Genomic DNA, 17,175 nt, shown 5'->3' on the forward strand with positions numbered 1-17,175 from the left:
ATGCAGTCGTGGTTCCACATGGGGCTCACAGTCTTAACCCCCATTTTACAGATAATAATAATAATAATAATAGCATTTGTTAAGCGCTTACTATGTGCAAAGCACTGTTCTAAGCGCGGTGGGGGGGAAATACATGGTGATCAGGTTGTCCCACGTGGGGCTAACAGTCTTAATCCCCATTTTACAAATGAGGAAACTATGGCTCAGAGAAATTAAATGACTTGTCCATGGTCACACAGCAGATATGAGGTGGAGCTGAAATTAGAACCAATGTTCTTCTCACTCCTGACCCCGAGGCCCGTGCACTATCCACCTTATAACGCCATAACAGACTCATTCCCTGCCCCTACTAGAAGGAAAAAAAGAATGGAATGATGAATATGCAATGATTGCGTGCCATTTTACAGATGAGCAAACTAGGGCCCAGGGAAATAAAGTGATTTGTCCAACGTTCCACAGCAGCAAAGGGACAGAGGCAGGATTAGAACCCAAGTCCTCTGATTCCCACTAAGCTATGCTTGGAAGAGTACAATAGAACAGAGCTGGTAGATGTGTATGCTGCCCTCCAAGATCTCACAGTGAAGAAGAGAACTTTTGGGCCCTTGCTTTCTCCACTAAATGAGGATGGAAATAATTTGGGGTCGTCATGAACCAAGGGGCCTGTGGGAAGATAGTGGCCTCAACCTGGCTCATCGGGATTCTGTTTGGAGTCTTGTTTTCGGCTTCGACCTTCTCCCTGTTCATCAGCGGGTCCCACATTGTCTCCCAGTTGTTCTGTGACGTCCTCTCGGTATTGAAGATCACCTGCTCCAAGAACCACGTGGCCATCTTTGTGAGTGTTGCTATTGGTTCCTGTTTGGGTTTTGTGTGCTTGGTCCCCATCATATCATCCTATGCCACCATCTTCTCCACTGTGCTGAGGATCCCTTCAGCCGATAGTTGGTCGAAAGCCTTCTCCACATGCCGGCCTCAACTCACCGTGTTTCTCACGACATCTGCCTTCGATCACCTCAAGCCACCATCAGAAAACTCCCTGACCCTGGACCTGCTGGTGTCCGTGTTCTACACCGTGGTGCCCCCACCCTCAACCCCTCATCTTCAGCCTGAGGAACCGGGACGTGATTGCCGCCCTGGGGAGGATCCTTGGAGGGAATGACTTCCATTTTGGGGTCAAAATCTTCATCTTCTGACTTGAATGATCCCAGTATGAGTCAGGGACATCATCTTTGCCCCCAAGAGTGAGTTACCCAACTTTTCCCAAAGGAATCAATAAATCCGTCTATAAATCATATTCATTGAGTGCTTACTGTGTGCACAACATTGTACGAAGCTCTTGGGAGAGGATAGTATAACAGAGATAATAGACTTTTGCTGTCTACCACTCAGGAGCACTTATTGTGACTCAACTGTGCCTGAGCACTGTTGTAGGTGCTTTGAAGAGAACAATGGAAGTCGTAGGCATGATCAATCAATCAATGGAACTTATGACTATGTCCAGAGCACTGTTCCAAGTACACCGAGCAGAATACAGAGTTAGCAGACACAATCCCTGCCTTCAACAAGATTAAAATCTAACAGGAAAAAGCTACCAGAATAAACTACAGAAACGAGGATGAAAGATAGTGGGATATTTTACTGGGAGACAGACAACAAAACAAGTAAGTAGGCATCAATAGAAATAAATAGTATTATAGATATGAACCCCAAAACACAAGTAAACAGGCATTAAGATAAATAAATAGAATTATAGATATGTATATATATATATAGATATGTATATATAGATAGATAGATAGATAAATGTCTATCTATCTATCTATATATACATATCTATATATATATATATAGGTGCTGGGGGGAGAGCAAAGGGAGAGAGATGGAGCGATGTAGAGGGGAGGGGGAGCTGAGGAAAAGGGGGGCTTAGGCTGGAAGGAAAAGAGGGACTTGCAATAACAATACTTGTGCTATTTGTTAAGCACTTACTATTTGCTAAGCACTGCAATGATCACTGGGATGGATACAAGATAATTAGATCTCGCATAGGGCACACAGTAGGAGCGAGAAGAGGAATCGAACCCCCATTTTTGCAGGGAACTCGTGCACAGAGAAGTTAAGTGACTTGTCCAAGGTCACATGGTAGGTACATAATAGAGCCCAGATACCACTGGGCTGTGAGCACTGAACTATGAGCAAGACACCAGCAGTGGAAAATAGAGAGGCAAAGGAGAGTAAATAGTTTGGCTTGAGGGGCAGCGCTGCCTAATTGATAGAGCACGAGCATGGGAGTCAGAAAGGCTTGTGTTCTAATCCTTACTCTGCCACCTGTCTTGTGTGAGATCCTGGGGAAGACACTTCACTTCTCTGTGCCTCAGTTACTGCATCTGTAAAATGGGGATTAAGACTGTGAGGCCCATGTGGGACAGGGACTGTGTATATCCCAATTTGCTTGTATCCACCCCAGCACTTCATACAGTTCCTGGTACATAATAAGTGCTTATGATATGCTACAATTATTATTATAATTACAAGGGACTAAAGAGTGTGAAGTGAGGTGTAGATGTAGACCAGAGGCACAGAAAAGTGAAGTGAATTACCCAAGGTAACACAGCAGACAAGTGGAGGAGATGAAATCAGCAATAATAACAATAATAATAATGGCATTTGCAAAGTGCTTACTAAGTGCAAAACACTGTTCTAAACGCTGGGGAGGATATAAGGTGATCATATTGCCCCACGTGGGGCTCACAGTCTTCATCCCCATTTTACAGATGAGGTAATTGAGGCACAGAAAATTTAAGTGACTTGCCCAAAGTCACACAGCTGTCAATTGGCAGAGCCGAGATTTGTACACATGACCTATGACTCCCAAGCCCGTGCTCTTTCCATTGAGCCTCGCTGCTTCTCTTTATGATGATGGTATTTGTTAATTGATCACTATTTGGCAAGCACTGTTCTAAGCACTGGAGAAGATACAAGGTAATCAGGTTGTTCCACGTGGGGTTTACAGTCTTAATCCCCATTTTACAGATGAGCTAACTGAGGCCCAAAGAAATTAAGTGACTTGGCCAAAGTCACCCAGCTGATAAGTGACGGTGAGGATTAGAACCCAAGCCCTCTGACTCCCAGGCCCATGTTCTACTTGCAAGGCCATGTTCCTTCTTTGACTTTGAGAACTCACTCCCAGCTCATTGAACTGTTGTATTTGACTCTCCCGAGAATTTAGTACAGAGCTCTGCACATAAAAAGCATATAAAGAAGGAGGGAAGACTTCAATTTAGACACATTGATGTTGTGGGAGAAGGAATAGGACTAAGTCAATCAATTCTATTTATTGAGGACTTATAGAGGACACGTGATCACTGCTCCCCAAGGAGCTTCCATTCTATTGGAAGCACCAAGCTTTGAACTGTGTAGAAGCAGGGTGCTATTGGGAAGAACACAGGCCTGGAACTCAGAGGACCTGGGTTCTAATCCCAACTCTACCAGTTGTCGGATGTATAGCCATGAGAAGGTGACAATTTATCTAAGCCTCAGTTTTCTCAATAGTAAAATGAGGATTCGATTTCTGTTTTCCCTCCTACTTTATCTGTGAATTCCTTGTGAGACACGGACTGTGGTCTACCGGATTATCCTTAATCTCCCCCAGCACTTAATACTATTCTTGGAACATTGTAAGCACTTAATAAATATCAAGAGTATTATTTTTGGTTGAGGAGACAGAAACTAAAATGAATAGGGGATAGGAGATGTCAGAGAACCTAAGGATATGAACATGACTGTTGTGATATATTTTCGGTGGTTTTAGAGTCACACAAGAAGTGTCTTTATACATAAAGTCATCCATTTAGTGCAGAGAGAATGAGCCTGGTAGACAGACGGACATGGATTCTAGTCCTGTATCCACCCCTTGTATTATGACTGAAAGCACAATATGAGGCATGGACTGTGTCCAACTTGATTAGCTTGTATCGACTCCAGTGTTTAGTACAGGACCTGGAATATGGTAAACACATAATGATACCATAAAACAAATAACAAAGACCCCCCCCATATACATCAAACTGATTCCATTTATTCACATTTCTGCATTCACACCTGTACACACACAAACACAAGCATACCTCATCATTCATCTAATCCTTTCTTAATGCATCGCTCACCCTACGTCTTTTCCTTCCATCAACCTCCTCTCATGACAAGTTGTGTCTTTCCACAAGCAAAAAACCCTCTCAATCGGCTTGAAGACTCTCCACCCTACAACTGCACTTCACCTCCCTTCCTTCGTTCATTCATTCAATCGTATTTATTGGGTGCTTACTGTGTGCACAGCACTGTACTAAGCGGTTGACTCAACTCGTCTTCTCAGCTCTCAAAGCAACATTCTAGTTGTTACTCATGATCGACTGTCCCATTTCCATCCTAGCCAGGAACTCCCTCCCTTAGCCACTCAAAATCAGAGACAGCACAGGTCTTCTCGAATTCTGAGCACTGCTAAAATCACCCCCTCCTCCAACCAACTTCCCCAATTCATTTCCCAGCTCTCTAAATCCACTTCACCTAACTCAAACGCAAATCAACTCAGTTCTATCCTGATTTACTGCAAAAAAGCATGGGGCCAGGAGTTCTCTTCCTGACTGAGAGCACCTTGAGGGCAGCGTACATATCTACCAGCTCTGTTCTATTGTACTCTCCCAAGCATAGCTTAGTGGGAGTCAGAGGACTTTGGTTCAAATCCTGGCTTTGTCCCTTTGCTGCTGTTGGACCTTGGGCAAGTCGTTTCACTTCTCTTGGCCTCAGTTTCCTCATCTGTAAAATGGCACTCAATAATTACATATTCATCTTTTCATTCTTTTTTTTCCTCCTAGAAGGGACAGGGAATGTGTCTCATGGCATTATAAAGTGGATAGAGCACAGGCCTGGGAGTAAGGAGTCAGAAGGACCTGAGTTCTAATTCTGGCTCCACCGCATGTCTGCTGTGTGACCCTGGGCAAATCATTTAACTACTCTGAGCCTCAGTTACCTCATCTGTGAAATGGAGGTTAAGACTGTAAGCCCCATGTGGAACAAGGACTGTATCCAACATGCTCAACTTGTAATTACCCCAGTGCTTAGGACAGTGCTTGGGACAGAGTAAGAGCTTAACAAGTACTACTATTATTATTATTACTCTCCAAGTGCTTAGTACTACCGCCGGGGGCCTCTCTGGGAACCCTTGTGGGTGAGTGTCAGGGGTGAGGGGGAGAGCAGTATCCATCCATCCTCGCCCAGAGCCTGAGCAGGGCCTGTGGATGTCACTGGCTCGAAGGAGCCAGAGGAGCTGGTGATATTGGGTGGGGACAGATAGGGTCTCACAGTTCCCTGTCATGTGTTTTACAGAGGAGGAAACCGAGGCCCAGAGAGGCTAAATAGCTTGCTCACAGCCACCTGGTAGAACTGTGGTGGACATGGGCCTCAGAGCCAGTTCTTCTCGCAGCCAGTCCCACTCCATTTCCAATGGACCACGCCACTCCCCGGGCTGCCCTGTGGCTTTCCCGTCCATAGAGCCTCCTTCCTTGGGTGGAGGTGGGGTGCTTCAGAGAGGTGGAGGTGGAGGTCAGAGGGCCGGTCATCTGCTTGTCTCCAATGGACTCTACTCTTTGCCCTGCAGTCTCGGACACTGTGCCTCAATGACCCATTAACCTCCCCTTTCCACTCCCTTAACCGCCGGGCAGAGCTCCTGCCGGTCCTGGCGCTGGTGAATGGGGGCAGCGAGAACAGGAAAGAGGAGGAGCCGCAGGAGAACGGGCATGTCGAGGAGGAGGAGGGGGACGGAGACCCGGACGATGAGCAGGAGGTCATCGACATCCACAGAACAGGCTTCACCGTCAAGATCTTCGCGCCAGGGACCGAACGTTTTTCTCTACAGGTGTGGAGAGGCGACAGGAGGAGGAGGGCGGCTGGCCTGTGGCGGAGAGGAGAGCCAAGGTGGAGTCAGGGGCAGCAGGCGCAGGCCGAGAGGGCGACCCTGGTCTGAACCCCAGTCATTGCATCACTGCTGAGGAGAGCCCTTCGGCTGAGTCTGCCTGGGCCCGTGGAGTGACTTCCATTTCTACTGTCGCTTCGTATGTGCGCATCTTCCGGGCCGTTCTGAGGATGCCAGCCGCCAAGGGCAGTGCGAAAGTCTTCTCCACCTGTCTTCCCCATTTCGTCGTCGTCACCGTCTTCCTCTCCATAGGCGTGTTTGGCTATCTAAAGCCGCCCTCACACTTTTTCTCGGTGTTTGGCTTGCTGATGTCCATGTTCTCCGCCATCATGCCCCCAGCCATGAACCCTCTCATCTACAGCCTAAGGAACCGGGACCTGAAATCTGCTCTGTGGACAGTCTTAAAAAGGAGATTCCCCCAGACTCCTCTATCAGTCGAAATGTCTGTGTCTTTATGCTAATATTCAATCCATCAGTAAATCAATCATATTTACTACAGGAGCGAAGTGTGTGCCATCTGGGTTCTAGTAGGAGAGTAGCGAGGTGAAGTAGGAGGGGCAAGTTACTGAGTGCTTTAAAGCCAGTGGTGAGATGTTTCCGTTTGATTCAGAGGTGCATGGGCAAACACTGAAGGGTCTCGAGAAGTGGGGAAACGTAGACTGAAAGTTTTTATAGAAAAATAATCCGGGCAGCAGAATGAAGTATGGACTAGAGTGGGAAGAGACAGGAGGCATGGGAGGTCAGCAAGGAGGCTAATAAAGTAATCAAGGTGGGATAGAATAAGGGATTGGATTAAACGTGGTAGCAGTTCGGAAGGAGAGGAAAGGGCAGATTTTAGCTATGTTGGGAAGGTGGAACCGACAGGATTTACTGATGGATTAAATTTTTGTGTTCACTGAAAAAGAGGAGTCAAGGATAATGTCAACGTTACCGGCTTGTGAGACAGGAAGAATGGTGGGACATCTACGGTGATGGGGAAATCAAGGGGAGGATGGGGTTTGGAGGTGAAGATAAAAAATAGATTTGGTAGTCATGTTTCCTGCCCTCATGGAGATTACAGTCTAGAGGGGATTGATCATGCCACTGAGAGCCATGGCACTTGAGTTCTAATGCCAACCCTGCCACCGAGCACCTGTGTGACCTTGGGTGACCAACTTAACCTCTTTGGGTCTCTCTGTAACATGAGGATTTGATACATGCTTTCTCTTTCTCTTATACTCTGAGCCGCCTATGGCCAGGGACGTTGTCTGAGCTGATCATTTTGTTTCTACTCAGCACTTGTTACAGCCTTTTGCATGTAAACTGTTAATAAAGACTATAATGATAATGTTGATAATTATGATTATGATAATTAATTATGATGAATTTGTACTTTCTGGGTTACATCCATCTACCCCCTGCAGAGTCTTGCAACCGTATATTTAGAGTGATCTTGTAATTGATTTTTAGGTTATCTTCCAGGTGGTTTAATCATAATAATTATCATTATTATTATCACGCTATTTGTTAAGTGCTTTCCTTGTGCCAGGCACTATACTAAGCATTGCGGTTGATACAAACAAATCGAGGTGGACACAGTCCCCTGTCCCACGTGAGGCTCACAGTCTCAATCTCCATTTTACAGATGATATAACCGAGTGCCAGAGAACTGAAGGGACTTGCCCATGGTCACACAACAGACTAGTGGCAGAGCCGGGATTAGAATCCGGATGGATGGACTACAGTGATTCCCTCCAGTGTTCTGATTTTTCCTAAAGTACTGGGGGTAGGAGGGATAGCCATTCACCTGTGGAATCCCGATCTGATATCTGAGATATTTCAGCCTCCCAATTGTCCCATGTCTGGGTTATTTTATCCAGTGACCAAATGTTCAATTAGGTAGTCTTCTAGACCGCTAGTTTGTTATGGGCAGGGAACATGCTGGCTGATTATGTTGTATTGTACTATCCCAAGATTTTAGTAGAGTGCTCTGCACATAATAAGTGCTCAATAAATTGACTGAGAATGATGGTGATAATAATGAAAAAATTTAGGAGTCAGTCAATTTTATTTATTGAGTGCTTACGGTGTGAAGAGCACTGCACTAAGCACTTGGGAGTGTATAGTATAACAATATATGAGACACATTCTTTGCCCACAATGATATTATAGTCTGCAGTGGAAGACAGGCATTGATATGAATAAATAAATTAAGGATATAGACATAAGTGATGTGGGGCTGGGAGGGGGAAGAATAAAGTCAGCAAGTTAGGGCAACGCAGAAGGGAGTGGAAGAAAAGGAAAAGAGGACTTAGTCAGGGAAGGCCTCTTGGAGGAGATGTCCTTCAGTAAAGCTTTGAAGTGGTGTAAAATAAGGTGCATTCTTGGGGTAGGTACGACCGCTGGAAGTAGGGGAGTAAAAGATGGATAAAAATCCCATCCAACTGCTCAAATCCATCTCATCTCATCCAACCGTCTATCCATTCATCCATTCATTTATCCATCCAGTAGTCCATCACTGCAATTGATTGAGTACAACTTGTGTGCCAAGTGCGATGGACAGCATTTAGGAGACTTCGTGACCTGCCCCACCCAGAAGGCCAAGGGGAGATGATGGTCAGGGCCCCTCAGACCCACGCTGCCCCAGCGAGAGTGCCTTTGGTGGAGGGGGGTTTGAGGGACACGGAGGGACAAGGAGACAGATGGAAGAGTCAGAGCCAGTCTGGGAAGATGCTCACACTAGGGGCCTATGTTGGGGTTCAGACGAGGGCTGTGTTCCCCGACCGGGCAGGGGCCTTGCAGAAGGGAGGCTTTGCCCTGTGAAGTAACCCCAACCATCACAAGCCCCTCCATCCTGATTTGCTTGTATCCACTCCAGTGCCTGGCACACAGTAAGGGCTTAACAAATATTACTATTATTATTATTATTATTGTTATTACTATTATTATTATTATTGTTGTTGTTGTTGTTGTTGTTTTCCACTGCCCAACCATGACTACCAGGCAGCAGCCTACCAGGGTTTGGCACTGTGGCACAGCCTTGGCAGTTTGGATGAGCTTACAGTCTACACAGGCACTCTGACAGTGCTCTGCAATGCTCAAATGCTCACTAAATGCTCACTAAATGCTCAATAAAACAAATAAATGAATGAATGAATGACTCTTACGCCCATGCTGTTTCCACTAGATCACACTACTTCACTTCTCAAGTCACAGCACTGATAACACGTTCACTCTCAGAAAGGCAAAATAGAAAGATGGATAAAGTTTATTCAGAAGAAGACATCGATACTAAGGAATGCAACACAAGAAGGAAATTTTTCCGCATCACGTGAGACTGAGATTTTTGTAGAGCTTCAGTGGTCTGGGAAGGAAACAAATACCTCTGTTAATTATGTAGTGGACAAGTGGATAGAACTCAGGCCAGTGAGTCAGAAGGACCTGAGTGATAATCCCGGATCTGCCACTTGCCTACTGTGGGACCTTCGGCAAGTTACTTAATTTCTCTGTGGTTTAAGTTCCCTCTTTTGTAATATGGGGATGAATAGTAATAATGATAGCATTTATTAAGAGCTTAGTATGTGCAAAGCACTGTTCTAAGCGCTGGGAAGGTTAATAAGGCGCTCAGGTTGTCCCACGGGGGGCTCACAGTCTTCATCCCCATTTTACAGACGAGGTAACTGAGGTCCAGAGAAGTTAAGTGAATTGCCCAAAGTCACACAGCTGATAAGTGGTGGAGCCGGGATTTGAACCCATGACCTCTGACTCCAAAGCCCGGGATCTTTCCACTGAGCCACTCTGCTTCTTGAGGATTGAATCCCTTTTGGGATATGAACTGGGTCCAACCTGTTAGCTTGTATTGACCCCAGGGCAATGCCCTCTGAGGCGGGATTGTCCGTCACACGTTGATCTTATCAGACGTCCTTCCGGACACTGAGAAAGCCTCCTTACAGCTAGAAGAGACAACTGTTCATATGTACCCCTCTACAGGGTGTTCTGGTGAGGTGAATGATGGCAATATTAACCCAAGGAGACAGTTTTTGTCCAGAGAAAAAGGTGGGAAAATCTCTCCTTTATGACTCACCAGATGGTGGCCTTCATGTCCCGGTTCATCAGGCTGTAGATGAGGGGGTTCAGAGCAGGGGGTACCATTGCATAGAACACGGACACCAATAGGTCTAGCTTCGAGGAGGAGTCTGAGGGTGAGTTCAGATGTGCCTGTGACGGCTGTCGAAATGACAACGAAAACAATGGCGAGGTGAGGCAAGGAGGTGGAAAAGGCTTTGGCCCGGCCTTCGGTGGCCGGCAGCCTCAGCACAGTACAGAATATGTGCACGTACGAGATTACGATGGAGACGAAGCAGAAGATGGCTAACGCTATCCCGACCACCACGCTCACGTTGATGGTGACGTGGTCATTGGAGCAAGTGATCTTCAACAAGGAGGGGATGTAACAGAAGAACTGACAGACGACGCTGGACCCGCAGAAGGACAGAGAGAAGATCGAAGCCGAAAATAGGACCCCTAACAGCCCTCTGCTGCGCCAGGAGGAAGTGGCCATCTTCTCACACACCCCTTGGTTTATGATGATGTCGTAATGCAAGGGGTGGCAGATGGCGGCATAGCGTCTGAAGGACATCGACAAGAGGAGACAATAATCTGAAGTGGCAAACAAGATCACCAGTAAGAGCTGAGCCACACAGCCCAGGAAGGAGATGGGGCTGGTATTAGTCAAGGAGTTATTGAAGGATTTGGGAACGTTGTTGGAGATGAGGCAACGGTCAGGAACGGACAGATTCCTGAGGAAGACGTTATTGGGGGTTTGGAGGTGCCGGTCGCGAACGATGATGGCTACAATGAGGAGATTCCCCGTCAGGCCGCCATGTCTACCAGTCGGAACAGCGCGGCATGGACCAACTGCAGCTCCCCAACCTCCGAGAAACCCAGCAGGAGGAATCCCGTGACAGTGGAAACGTTGGACATTTGTGGGCGGCAGCCTGACTTTTTGCATGTGATGGGAGAAGAGCCAAAGTTAGAGTCCACTGATGGGATGAGTGAAGAAACTGACAGGACATTTGCTAGTGATTCTCTAAGGAGAGGAGATAGCTATTGAATTCAAAATTATCTTTGAGTTCCTTATCCTTGACGAAGATAAGGTCCAGATTTTCACGGTATTTTGGTCGATTAAAAGGGAATTCCTGAGATTGTCTCCCCTATATCACTCCAACAGAGTCGGTAGACACATTTCCTGCCCACATCGAGTTAACCGTCTGGAGAGAGATCTTTTCTTCAACCCTACCCACTGCCTGAACTTGTTTGCGGCTTCCACCACCCAATATTTTGTATGCGTGCACGCACGCACGCACGCAAGCACGCACACACACACACACACACACACACACACACACACACATACAGAGAGAGAGAGAGAGAGAGGAGAGAGAGAGAGAGAGAGAGAGAGCGCTTCTAACACAGGGAACCTGAGTGCAGCTGCTCCTGTAAGGTGGAAAATGAATTCGTTCAGTTATCCTTATTGAGCACTTACTGTGCGGACAGCACTGTACTAAATGTTCGGGAAAGTACAACAGAATAATAAACAGACACAGTCCCTGCCCATAATGTGTTTACAGTCTAGAGGAATAACGGATTGTAGTTGTGTTGACTTCAGTGAAAGCTTGATTACTGGTTTCAGTGCCATCCACTTGTTCTAATTCTCCTCGTCATTATCTGCTTTCTTCAACCAACCCTCCAAAACGAACCTTCTTGCCGTGACTCGCTTTCGACACTTCCTCCTCCAACCTCTGTCTCCCTCTCTTCCTTTGGCCTGCAAATCCACCCTTTTCAGTTCCCCAGCCCGAAGATATCCCACTCTCAAAAACTACCTGGAATTCTGCCTTCTCAAGGTGGATTTAGCTAATTCACTTCTTTCCACCATCTGTCAGTGACCATCTCCAGATTTAATGCATCCTCAGACCCTCAAGATATTGCCGCCTAAGGTAAGGCTCATTACTCTAGACTGTAAGCTCTTTGAGGAAACATGTCTACCGACTCATTTAAATAGTATTACTCCAAGCGTTTAGTGCAGTGCTCTGCACACAGTAAGCGCTCAATAAATGTCTCCGATTGGTTGACTGATTAATATCTGCTTCCCCCCCGCCAAACGGTGAGCTCCTTGTGGGCAGGGAACATGTCTACCACTTCTTTTACAGGGTACTCTCCTCAGAACTTAGAATAGCGCTCTGAACAAATTAAGCACTAAAAATATGATTATCAAGCACTAATAATAAAAACAATAATTATAGTATTTGTTAAGCGCTCACTATGTGCCAAACACTGTTCTAAACTCTGGTATTCATGTTGTCCCACCTGGGACTCACAGTCTTAATCCCCATTTTGCAGTTGAGGTAACAGAGGCACAGTGAAGTGAAGTGACTTGCCCGAAGTGATACTGCTAACTAGTGGCAGAGCTGGAATTAGAACCCACAACCTCTGACTTGCATGCCTGTGCTCTTTCCACTAAGCCAGGCTGCTTCTCATCCACATATCCATTGTTCCATTCTTTTCTCCTCCCAGTTGTAAATGACATTTTGCCTATCTAGCCTATTAGATTGGGAAGTCTTTGAGGGCAGGGATGATGCCTTTTACCTCTCTTTTTACGGTATTACTTAAACTCTCTTATGTGTCAGGCACTGTACTAAGCTCTGGGGTGAATACAAGAAAATTGGGTGGGTCCCAGTCCATGTTCCACACAGGGTTTGCAGTCTCAATCTCAATCCTACAGATGAAGGAACTGAGCAACAGAGAAGTGAAGTGACTCCCCAAATCCCCCAGAAGAGAAGCAGTCTGGCCCAGTGGAAAGAGCATGGACCTGGGCTCTAATTCCTGCTTTGCCAATTGCTTGTAGTGTGAACTTGGGCAAGTCACTTCTCTTCTCTGTGTCTCAGTTCTCCTGATCTCCGTCCAACCTGATTAATTTGCTCAGTGCTTAGAACAATGTTTGACACATAGTAACATAGTTTGACACATAGTTTGACACAGAGTAAGCACATGGCAAATACCATTAATAAAATGAAAAAGAGGGGGAGCCATTTTAGAACCAAAGTCCTAGCTCCTATCTCCTAGCTCATGCTCTATCAGCTAGGTCACACTGTTTCGCTCTTGCGTCTGCCCAAGATTTGGTAGTGGAAGTCCTGTAAGGAGGAATTGGTGATGAAGCATCTGGCTGGTGCAGTTTCAGTAATGCTCTTTTGTCCCAGCCCGGAGGGTTGAGCTGATGGTTGAAGTCACCATGGCACGGGGCTGACGCCGTGCCATAACGCCTTAACCCGGCAGCCATGGTAGCCGGGGTTTGGACGGTGAATGGAGGGGACCAGGGGATACCACAGGGGCAAATGTTTTCTCTCTGATTCTGTACGCAGCCCTGGTTCTAGTCCACCTTGGGCCTCGGGTATGAACGTCTTTGCAGATTGACCCTCACACTCACACCGATTAGCCTGATGGTTTCTCCTTGTCCCTCCCAACTCTTGGTCACTCTCACAGGGACAATGTGAGGCTGAGGAACCCCCGACCCGCTTTGGGCTGGGATGGTTCCCCTCTCTACTCGGATTCCTGGATGCAGTGGCCACGGAGGGACAGCGAGAAGCCGTCAGCCCCTCTCTCCTCTCCCGCGGACACTGAGAAGTGCTTTCCAAACAGGGCCCCCGTCCCCCTATATAAAGCCACCGCTGCTCCGAGGGGGGGTGTCTCCGGATGACCGGATCCTGAAGGCTCGTCCTCACAGTCTTTAGGTCCCCACAGAGCTGAAGATCTGGTGATGGCACTTGTCTGCAGCGTTCCCATGGCAACTGCACCCTAACGTTTCCCGCTGTTAGTGACCATCTGGGTCAACTGGTGGGCGCTTCAGCGGCTTTGTTTTCTTCAATGGTACCTAATACGCGCTTCCTATTTGCCAGGCACTGTACGAAGTCCTGGGATTCGATACAAGGCCATCAGGTTAGATATAGTCCCTGTCCCACATGGGGTTCACGGTCTCAATCCGCATTTTACATATGAGGGAACTTAAGGCCAGAGAAGCGAGTAGACTTACCCAAGATCACACAACAGAAAGGTGATAGAACCGAGATTAGAAGCTGGGTAATTCTGACTCCTAGGTCCATGCTGTATCGACTAGGCCGTGCTGCTTCTCTGAGTTTCATCTTGTTCATGACTTCAAACAATCAATCGGTCATTTAATCAGCTGTATTTTCTGACGTCTTCTAATTGCAAATCTAGAGAGAATGTGAAATGACTCTACATCCAACCTACTACCCTCCCCCAGGTTGGCGTGGGGGATCAAACCTGAGAAGCAGCATGAGAAGCAGCATAGATTAGTGGCAAGAGCCCGGGTTAGGAGTCAGAGGACTATGTTCTAATAATAATAATAATAATAATAGCATTTGATAAGCGCTTACTATGTGCTAAGCACTGTTCTAAGCTCTGGGGTAGATACGAGGTAATCAGGATATCCCACGTGGGGCTCACAGTCTTCATCCCCATTTTACAAATGAGAGAACTGAGGCACAGAGAAGTTAAGTAACTTGCCCAAAGTCGCAGAGCAGACAAGTGGCAGTGTCGGCATTAGAACCCATGAGTTCTGATTCCCAGTGCTCTTTCCACTGAGCCACGATGCTTCTGCCGGCTCTGCCGCTTGTCTGCTGTGTGACATTGAGCAAGCCATTTATTTCTTTGTGCCTGTTTCCTCATCTGGAAAATGGGGATTAAGACTGTGAATCTGAGGTAGGACAACCTGATTACGTTGTATCTAACCCAGTACTTAGAATAGCTTGACGCATAGTAAGTGCTTAGCAAATGCAATTATTATTATTGATATTATTATCATCAGTTTGGGAGGGGCTGAGGGGTTCTGAGAACGGGGTATGGGAAGGAATCACTGATACTGAGTGGGTGTACACGATGGGAAAATCCCTGGTTTCAGAAGGAATAAGTTGTAGCCTAGGGTTCGTCATCTTCTATCTCAGAGCTGAGCCACTGTATCGAACTAGGGTGAAAAGGTCACTGCATTTTCTCCTCTGAATGGCCCTGTCCCCTTTCAAAATATCTCAGTGATGGTAAATGGAGAAAAAATCTGCCAGTCCACATTTCCTCCTCCCTGCTTCCAGTCCACCAAAGCAAAGCTTTCCCCATCTTCAGTGCCCTTCCGTCATCCCACCACTTCCCTGATGCCTCATACGATTCGTTTTTCTTCTCCCTAAGTCATCTTCTCCCACCTACCAATCAGCATCTTAGACCAATTCTCCATTTTTGCAATCACACCCACCATTATAGTTTTGTACATAGTGGTTTTTATAAAATGTACTTTTTGAGCGCATATTCATCTATTTACCATTCTTTCCATTCTCTTCTTCGTCCTCTCATTAATTGATTCTATGTCTATCTCCTCGTTAGATTTTAAGTTCTTGGAAAGCAGAGATGGGTGTTTAATTTATTTTGATCCCCCTGAAGGGTTCAATACAGTACATTACACAGTACATTACACAGTTCATTACATTACATTAAGGGTTTGTTACAGTACATTACCTGGATGCATTCAAAAATATCACTGATTGATAGATGGATTGATTGATAGATGGATGCATGGATGGGTTGTTGGATGGATGGATGGTGGAAGGGTGGGTGGGCAGATGGATGGATAGATGGATGGATGGATTGTGTGCTGTGTAACCTTAGGCAAGGCATTTCACGTCTCTGTGCCTCAGTAACCTCATCTGTAAAACAGGGATTGAGACTGTGAACACCACGTTCAATAGGGACTGTGTAAACCCTGTTTAGCTTGTATCTGCCCCGGCACTTAGTATAGTACCTGACAAATAGTAAGCCCTTAACAAATACCACTATTATTATTATTATGGATGGATGGATGAATGGATGGACAGACAGATGGGTGAACAGACAAACAGATGGACAGATGGACAGTCAGATGGACAAGTGGATGGATGAACGAATGGATTGGAGACAAGGATTTGATCAGTCAAATTTATTTATTCAATCGTATTTCTTGAACACTTACTACGTGTAGATCACTGTACTAAGCGCTTGGAAAGTACAATTCAGTAACAGATAGACATAATTCCTGCCCACAAAGGGCTCACAGTCTAGAAGGGGGAGACAGGCTTCAAACCACGTAAACAGGCAGTGAAATGTGGGGGACAGTTTCCATGATTCCAGCCCTTCTCCCTTGACACCCTCCGATTCTCTGATTTTCATAACCACCAAGAGTGATCTTAAAAAATTCATAGAATTGCTTTTATTATCAGTAGTAATAGCAACATTATCATTATTTAATTTATTAAGAATTTACTTGCAAAAGACTGCCAGGTCCTGGAGTAGAAACGAACTAATCGGTTCGGGCATGTTTCCTGACCCACAGGGGCTCAGACTGTAAGAGAAAGAGAGAGCACATATTGAATCCCGATTTTGCAGAGAGACCCAAAGAGGTTACATGGCTGGACCAAGGTCATACAGCAGGTCGGCGGCAGAACCGCGCAGACCTTTCAAATCTCATGACTCCCAGCCACATGCTCATTCCACTAAGCCATGATGCCACCCAAACAATCACTTGCCATTCATTCTTTCATTCATTCATTCAATCATATGTATCGAGTGCTTACAGTGCTCAGAGCACTGTACTAAGCGCTTGGAACGTACTGTTCAGAATAGAGACAATCCCTGCCTACATCGGTCTCTCAGTCACACACGTCTTGTCTACCTCTGTTCCAGACAATGACAAATCCTCAGGAGCTGAACTTTCTCTCTGGACAGCTCTTTATATGGATATCCCCACGGTTAGACCATTGAGGAATGGAATAGTTAGCAAAAGGAAAGAGACACTTTGTCCCTTAGAGGAGCGAGACTCTTCCCAGGGTAGCCTTCATATCCCGCATCCTCAGGCTGTAGAAGAGGGGGTTCAGGGTGGCAGGAACCACGGTGTAGAACACGGACACCAGCACGTCCAGGGTCGAGGGAGAGTATGGCATGGGCTTGAGGTAGGCAACGGATCCATTCGAGAGGATGACGTTGACAACGCCAAGTTGGGGCAGGCAGGTGGAGAAGGTTTTGGCCAGGCCCTCGGTGGCCGGTATCCTCAGTACGTCCTGGAAGATGCACATGCAGGAGATGATGATTAAGACGAAGCAGACGACACTTAAAGCTATTCCACTATCGATGGCGGCGTGGTT

Source organism: Tachyglossus aculeatus, unplaced genomic scaffold (genome assembly GCF_015852505.1).
Source record: "Tachyglossus aculeatus isolate mTacAcu1 unplaced genomic scaffold, mTacAcu1.pri scaffold_67_arrow_ctg2, whole genome shotgun sequence".
Classification (NCBI taxonomy): domain Eukaryota; kingdom Metazoa; phylum Chordata; class Mammalia; order Monotremata; family Tachyglossidae; genus Tachyglossus; species Tachyglossus aculeatus.